The following is a 9169-nucleotide window of genomic DNA, read 5'->3' on the forward strand; positions in this document are numbered from 1 at the left end:
ACAAATATTTAAATAATTATACTCTCTTTAAGTGGGCCCCAAACAACACAGAGGGTGCTTAAAAAAATGCAATTTGATTTGCATAACCACACGACAAGAAGATACAAAACACAAACGCAAGGTCGTTCACGGCTCCTTACAGACTGCTAGGTTAACAAAATTATAATTAGCTCTCTACCGCACATAACTTGAGGAGAATAATGAACCGCTTGTAACGTAACGTATGAAGTAAAAATCGCGTAATTATTGGCATGGGGGACTTTCAAAATTAAGGTCGTAAAATTGGTTCACAAGTGGCGACAGGGGCTTTTTGTTTGGAAGGACCCTCAGTAAAACTCTTGATTCCTTCACTTAATGAAATTCAATGTCATTACGAAGTGTGTTTGTTATACTTATATAAGGTCGTAAAATTGGTTCACAAGTGGCGACAGGGGCTTTTTGTTTGGGAGGACCCTCAGTAAAACTCTTGATTCCTTCACTTAATGAAATTCAATGTCATTACGAAGTGTGTTTGTTATACTTATAAGTTATAACGATCCTAGTGCCTATTCAAATAACAGGTAACGAAGACTTTGTAACTAACGAAATGTTATTACAGTAAAGACGCGTTTTGACTTTTAGGACTTGGAAAAGTTCAACCATATTTTCGTTTTTTTTTATATTTTTCTCTGAAACGGTAGGGACATTTCGAATTAGAACAAGCAAAAGCTTTTATGGAGAATGGATTTTTGTCAAAAAGTATAGTAAAAGTTTTTCTTCTTGTAAAGTCAATCCGGAGACATACCTACGGTATACCGATTTTTTTTTAATTTTTTAGCCGTTTATACCTAAATATACATTTGTACCCAATGTCTTACATTCGAGGGATGGTCTTTTGTAAATTAGTAATTGACAGGCTGATTCGAATTCGAGGGCCACCATGGGAATCTCGGGAAATGTAAGAGATAGGTAGGTGGTAAATTTGGCAAAGTTGTGTATTTTGATGCTTAACAAAAACAGTTTTGAAACTGAAAATTCTGACTACTTTCGGAGATATCCGGAAAAAACGAGATTTTGAAAATCGTTTTTGTTTTTTACTGAAGTTAATAGTTGTTGACAAAGATATTTAATAATAAATGACACATTATTATGGCCACTTTTTTCCCTCTACAAGATGCTACTTTTAAATTTGAAGTTTGACGTTTCGTCTCCGGTTAACTATCATCAACTTTATTTCTTATGGAAGTAATTTTTACTTTTTGTGTGATTTGATAGAGAATTTTTTTCTGATTTCAAAAATGTACACATCAATGTTTTTAATGCTTGTAAAACATCTTTTTTGCCTTTGTCTTAAGTAACGTACGTAAGTAGTTTCTTGCGTTTTTACGAATTAACGTTATTTCTTATTAAAACTAGATGATGTTACCATCAAGCGTAACTTTGTCAAATGTAAACTACCTATCTCTTACAGTTCCCGAGATCCCCATGGTGGCCTTTGAATTTGAATCACCCTGTATAGGTCAATTATTACACATTACACTACTATAAACTGACTAAACTAATACTAATAATATGTAATAGGTACTATCATTGAATAAAGAGCTTTATTCAATGGTACTATTGAAGTTCAAAAAATTTAATTTGCAACGGGGTATGGATTATAAATTACGGTATTTTAATCTGCAAAGTGCAATAAGCAAAGATAAAGAATAAGGAAGACGGTCAAACAAATCGCATTACAAATAAACAAACACCCACACAAGGTCGCAACTTGCCAGACATCAACAACAATATACAACAGCCCTTTGTTCTAAAAATAACGTAAAATTTTGATATTTGTTATAAAGGAATGTTACCTATCCCCATTTCTATTATTTATTTCATAAAACGATAGGTAGAGGAGGTTACCTTTTGCAATGAATAGGAAAGAGAAACCAAATAAATTTTGAAGCAAGTAGTTGACAAAATAAAAATATACCAGTGAACGATCTTTTTCTTGCTGTCAGCAAATTCTTTTACAAGCAGGCTCTGTTTAACCTTGAAAGAGAATCGCTAAATGATTTAACATAGGCAACTTACATAGCCTGCTAGTTTTTTTTTTGCTCGTAAATTTTTGTCTTTTGTTATCCCCATTACACAGTACTAGCTCAACGGTACTAGCCTAGTTAAAAAGTAAGAACAACTCCATCCCAAGATAAAAGCGCTTAGGTACCTATTTCATATCTTTATCGTATTTTTTACCGACTTCATGAAACTCTTGGTGGCACCCTCTGTGAGAAAGAAGCTACACTGTTGACCGCGATATTAGTCACAGCTGCGTAGATTATTTCCATTTCTCCAGTTTACATGCCCATTTTTCAGAACTTCATTCACCACTTTTTTTATGAAAACTTTTGAGCTTCACATAAATTGCCAAAATATAGATAAGTATTCACGCCACCGATCCCATACATTCGTATTGCTTAAAATGCTCCCTAATTTTTGCAATTAATTCCTAAACTATGAACTCTTTTGACGCATGTTTTCTAGATTTTTTAAACATATATTAATGGACAAAATATCAGTTTATATTGTATGGAAAACTATGCTCTGTACATCTATCTACCTAATACATATTTTTCCGATCATATACACCCCTTGCTTATGAAATGGTGAATGAAGTTCAGAGGCAATGCACGCCCCATTGAATTACATGTGCATCACCAGTTGCCTATATTCTCTAAATCCAAACCTTAAATCGTTGATTTCGATTAAATATGGTTAAACGTCAAAAGTTTACTTTGGTTTGAAGTTTAAGGTTATGTTTTAGTATTGGTGCACCACGCCTGTTGCGGCAAATGATTACTAACGTCATAATTTATTGAAGCGGCGCAGCAACTCATTATTGATCGCACTGTACTTAGTACCAGTAAGTACTTAGTTACGTCTATAGCTAATAGGCAAATAGGTATTGCCGTTGTCTTGCTGGTAAACGATGTCGAATAATAGTTCTACGTTATTTTAAGTGAATGGGAAAGTCGAAAATGCTCGGTATTGCATTATCGTTTAACACCTTCGTAGGTACCGTTCTAAAATCGGCTTCATTCCCAACAAATGCACTATGGTGGGAGTAAATTTTTCCCTTCGAATGGCTCTGATCCATTGGCCCTTTAAACTTTTATCCGTTGAAAATCAGCATATTATTTAAAAATTTATCGACAGAGTACATGTTGATAGGCACAAGCTAACCTAAGTTTATTGGTTTATTCTCAACAGAAATTTATCTGTTCACTAATTCGAGCTAATCACGAGAATGATTAATGAACGGAACACCTAAAATAACAGCTTATTTCATTATATTGCATATCATCTCAGCGATTTTTGCCCCGCGGTGCATTGTGTGTTGCATACTGTGTCGACAACACCTTAGATACGTTAAGCGCAGTCTAGTTATAGCAAGTCTCTGATTTAAATAAAGTTTGATGGTTGTTGGTTGTTAAGGAAACGTATGTAAATCAGGATTTCCTTCTTCAATCTTCTCAGTTTTATACAGGGAGAGTTAAATTGGAAACTGGGGCAGCGCTTTAAAGCCGCTTTACATTAGGCAATTTTAGTGCAATGCAAGGCTTGTGCTATGCAATCTAAAATTGCCTTGCATTGCTTATTACGGTTTTACATTTATGCAATTGTGTTGCAACTTTTGTGCAAGTTCAGAAAAGTGTTGCAGTACTGACAACATATTTTTCAAAAATTGAAACTTTTCCACCATCAAATAGATATAAATACACATACCTGTTGTTATTAGCCATTGTAACAAAATTACAAGTTACATTTGTTACTTAACGAATAAATAAAGTTTTTAGGTTATTAAAAATAACACACGCGAAACCAAATAAATTGTGGTATTGACAAAATTACTAGAAAAGTTACTAGAACTTGCGCCAAACTTGCAAGTGAAATAGAACTTTCTCTATTTATTTTCTTGCACCTGAATTGCGTATGAACATGCGCAGTAACGTATCTCTAACTTGCATTGCTCTTGCATTGCACGAAAATTGCCTAATGTAAAGCGGCTTTTAGGTTAAGCTACAAAAAAGGAAGTATTTCATGCTGTGCTTTTTAGTCTACCATCCTTCAGCTAGCTGGCCGTTTATTCTGCAGAGTTTTCAAAAACGCAGGCCGTTGAAACTCACGTCACACGGCCGATGCTTACGTTTCAACATGGGTACTACGTTTGCTTTTATTAGAAGCATCTGCGGTTAACGTTTCCAAAAATGTTTAGAGGCAAATTAACATTACACAGTCTGTGCATGCGCAAAAAGAACAAACTAAATATATATGGAAGATACATTATATCTTCATTGCTAGTGATACGATTAGGTCGAATGTTGTACCGTTGGATGCGTCTCAGGGAAACCTATCGCTTTTCCTGGAGTACGAACTTCCAACACTTCGTTCTCAAGATATTCGCATTTGAAGTTTTGACTACACTGACAGGAACGTTTCTTCGTCAATTATCATTATTAACCGGCTTTATGGTTCAGTGGTAGAGCGTTGGGCTATAAATCCGGCGGTCGGGCGTTCGAACCTGGGTTGAGGTGAATTTTTCATCTGTGACAAAGATGAGCAGAGCAGTTTCGAGCATTCTGCCGGCTACTTCGTATTAGGTTTTCCTGCAGTTTTCCTAATTCGTAAGGTAAATACCTGAGTACAACTTAAGACCTTCTGCAGAGGCAGGCTGCTACTAAAATTTCATAAGGATTGCTCCGCAAATAATCACCGCGCAGTAGGTCGTTTGTGCACGTGTCTAATTAAATCAGCTCGCAATTGGAAACACGACTTTTAATCCGGCTCATATTTAGTAGCGCCTTGAACTCGTAGAAATCGATTGATGAAGGTTTGTCATCGCTGTCTCTTTTCGGAGCTCGAGTTAGCCAAGAAACAGACAGGCGCACGGACACAACCATCACATACGCGAAACTTTTCGAAAGAAAAAAAATCGTCCTAAAAAGTAAAACGTCAATGCAACCCATATTCTGATAAATGTGGCAATATTCGCGTAACACCTGACTGGTAAAGTATAGCAGGAGGTATGTGCACATATGGGTGCAAGGGTCACGGAAATCAAATAATGCTTTATTTTCTGAATTACAAGCATTATTCACGGTATATCTTGTGGAATGAATGATCCTCGTATCTTTTGGGAAGAAGTTTAATAGATGGGTCCATATATTGTTGGAATTTGAACCACGCAATTTTAGTGCGCATTTTGCGGGCGCTGTGCTTTTTGGTTATCGATTGTCGACCTTCGTCTTCCTTTTTTTTCTGTGAGCTGTAACAGATTGCACTTCATTTTAATCAAACAGCTGAACGTTAGTTTAGAACGCATGGAATTTTAATTGCCGCCATCCATATTTTATTAATCTCTGGCAATTAGATACATTAATTTGGGGATTCTGGAGATATAGTTAGTGAACGGATTCACCTTTAACTGCGTAGGAGGATCTTATAAGTGCGTTTTTTCTTCTTTATTGTAAGTGCGCCATTTGCATGTTCCGTAATGGAATTATACATTTTCTTTAGGTTTCGGAGGATATTTGTCATATTACGATTTCCATCGACGATTGTTGCATTCATCTATAATTAGCTCTGATTTAAGAGGTACATTTTAGTTTATTACTTTTGATTTTCTTTTAGGGTTTCAATTTATTATACCAGTTTAACGGACCAGTACACATTCAATTTAATTCAACTGTAAGAACTAGTTTAAGTTTTGGAGGCGTTTTATCTGCATTTCCGTCGACGTGCGAGTTTGAAATTGATAGTCTTGGACTATACTCGCCATATGTTTGCGAATGTATATTTTCCATTTGCTAATAATGAGCGACCATTTGCTGACAATGGGTCATCAGGTCACGAACGAGATTAGATATTGAGATTTCCATTCTCAACAAAGAGACAATTTCCGTAACTTTTGCGTATTAGTATTAACTATTTGGCCGATTAACACCGTCCCTGTGATAGAAGCTTACTACGAGTAAAGCGAGGTCATTCAGACGTTAGTCAATTAATTTGTATTGAGGTTTTTTTTTTAAATTATTTGCAGGTTTATGGATCCGATAACTGAGCTCACTTCTTGGAGTTGACATCTCATTTAAATTAAGGTAAAAGTTGCCTTTTTATGTTTTACTTGTACTTGACCTATACGTGCGAATTGTTTCCTGGAATATCAAATTCTTTGTGGAAACTTGTTTTAAGGTTCAGTAATTAGTTTGGTAATCGATCATTCTTGATTGGAGGTTTCTTCAACTGGGAGATTTCAATTGTGGAGTTTGTTTGTAATATGACACTTGGTCTGAATAACCAGTATTTTGTTTGATATCTGCATTGAGTTGTACTATTATTACTTCCTCCGTACCTTCTCAATTTTATACGGAAGGAGTTAAGTTAGACATTGAGTGGCGCTCAACCCTTGGTAAGTGTAACAAAGTTAGGAAGATCAGTTGTGCGTTGGAGATTCTCAAGCTCTTATTTTTTGTGTAACCCTGAGCTAGTTGGTCGTTTATGCTGCGGGTTTGGGGTAACTCTACCAACCTAGGACGGGCATTGTTCTTAAAACCCCACTACTTGCATTATTTTTTATTAAGAAAATTGATAGTCACAAGAAAAACGGTTGTTTTGACACAAAGTCACAAAAATGCATGACGTGGTGTATGATTGAACAAGTTAAAAAGTAATCGTAAACGATTTACATAAAGCGCATTTCCACTTGCATTCATTTCCCATTTGTAAGATGCAACTTCTGTTAAAATCGTAAAAATCCCGCCACAAATATGAAAGATAGCGTTGCACATGGGAATCCATTGTTGACGTGCTACTTCAATTTCAGTTTATGAGAAGAATTTCATTTCAATGTTTTCTAAATAAGAAAGTTGGAACTGCGCATGCGCAAACCTAAATTTTAAAACTAAATGTTAGATTTTCCTTTGTTCCAAGCGCCTAAGTATCAAATTTCACTTAAATAGTTCCATAGATAAAAAAGTTGGCACTGCGCATGCGCAAAACCAAATTTTGAAACTGGCGTTTGATTTTCCTTTATCCCAAGTGCCTATGTATCAAATTTCGTTTAAATTCTTCCATAAATAAAAAAGTTGGCACTGCGCATGCGCAAAACCAAATTTTGAAATTGGCGTTTGATTTTCCTTTATTCCAAGTGCCTATGTATCAAATTTCGTTTAAATTCTTCCATAAATAAAAAAGTTGGCACTGCGCATGCGCAAAACCAAATTTTGAAATTGGCGTTTGGTTTTCCTTTATCCCAAGTGCCTATGTATCAAATTTCATTCAAATACTTTTATAAGTAAAAAAGTTTGCAATTCGGTTTATAAATGATCAAGATGCGAAAAGGGCACTGTGAATTTTGAATCGATTCGATTCAACTTTTCGCATTGCGTATTATATGGCTAAATCTATGCCCATATTGAATTTCATGCAATTCAGTTCATAACTAACGGAGATGTAAAAGCGATCGAACATTTCTAAACAAAGTTATCGTTCACACGGACAGATAGATGGACAGACAGACAAAGGAACAGACGGAGAGACCAACCGGCAGGCGACAGATAGCAATGCAAAATTATAAACGATCTCTAGGATCGTTAATAAACGGCAAAAGTGTAAAATTATGGAACATGTAAAAAACGGTTTTTTGTTTTTTTTACAATAACTTTTTTTGTAAGCGGTACAGAAAAAAATTCCTTCCTTGGTACAAGACTCGACACCATAACGAACCAAATAGCGAAAAAAGTAGAACAATAGCTCTTAAGATAAAGAACTAGTAGCGTCGCAAAGTTAGCGGACGGACGGACGAAGTGGCCACAATAGCGCATTTTTTTTTATTTTTGTGGAAATGCGCTAAAAATGTTGAAGTATCCCTTACCCCAACAAGTTTTAAACTTCCTTCATTAAGATAGGATAGATAAAAGTTGCTACCCCATCTTTCTAGAATTAGTAGAACCAATTATATTTTATTGGGTACAGGTATTTTGGTTCGGAATAGGCAAATGGATGCTCATGTTTTCCGCAACGAAATTAGCATAGCAAGCAGGCGAGCGGCTTTATGATCTTGTACAGATATACGATCGACATCGTCTTTCGTCATTTAAATACAGAACTGCAACCGTGTGAACTGAGTTATTAATGCATTTCGTGGTTTTTTTCTTTTTCAAGGCGACATTAAAAATGTAATTTTTTTCGTACATATTTTAAATTAATTAACTAAGTTGCCAAACCTCCCAAAATACTTAAAACATATGCCTGTTGTAATTAAAATAATTAAAATAATTCGCATGAGGAAGTGAGCTTTTTCCTTAACCGAAATGTATTTGAAAGTGACATTATGGTTATTGAGATTTCTACAGTAGGTACTTAAACGTGTTAATGTCGAAATCGCTGCTAATGACAATAATTAACGCACTAATGAGAATAATTTCGCACATCAGAATCAGGATAGATGATGTAGAAACTAAATGCCTTATGGACAAGAAAATACTTGACATTCCACTTGCCACAAGCACAACAAGCAAATCAAGATTATTCGTACTGTAAAATAAATTAATTTTCAGAAGACTGCACGGTATGCTGCTGAGATATAACGTTGCAGATGCCACAAATTGGATGGTAATTATTTTAGACGTTTATACAATATGCGAGCCTCTCCAGAGATGTAATGAATACAAAATTCAGTTGTCACAAATAGCACGTTAATAACATCAAATGAAATGCTGTAGGTAAATGGATTCTTGTTTGACGTTTTTGTTCCTAAGTGGCTTGATTATTATTTGTAAAGTGTAGTGTAATAGTTATTTACGTTATAAGTCCGGTAGGTTACTTGTAACAGTACGAGTTAGACATTATGGACGAGGCGACGTCAGGAGCCGAGTCAAGAATGTCTTAAACGAGTACTGTTACAAGTACTACCGGACGTATATCGTAACGTATTTTATTTCATACTGTAAGTCTGTTCTATATCATTATTTCATTTCAAAGATTACAAAATTTCATTATATTGTAAAAATCGCATTACCTTGTTTCTGTGGCAACGGCCGTTGCTATAGTTTGTAGTTTGTTGACATTGAATTTTTTTCACTGAAAAATGGACGCTATAAACGTTGTGGGATGTTCCACTGTTCCCGATACAATCCTGTCGAAA

The sequence above is a fragment of the Photinus pyralis genome, unplaced genomic scaffold (assembly GCF_008802855.1).
Source record: "Photinus pyralis isolate 1611_PpyrPB1 unplaced genomic scaffold, Ppyr1.3 Ppyr1.4_LG8, whole genome shotgun sequence".
Lineage (NCBI taxonomy): Eukaryota > Metazoa > Arthropoda > Insecta > Coleoptera > Lampyridae > Photinus > Photinus pyralis.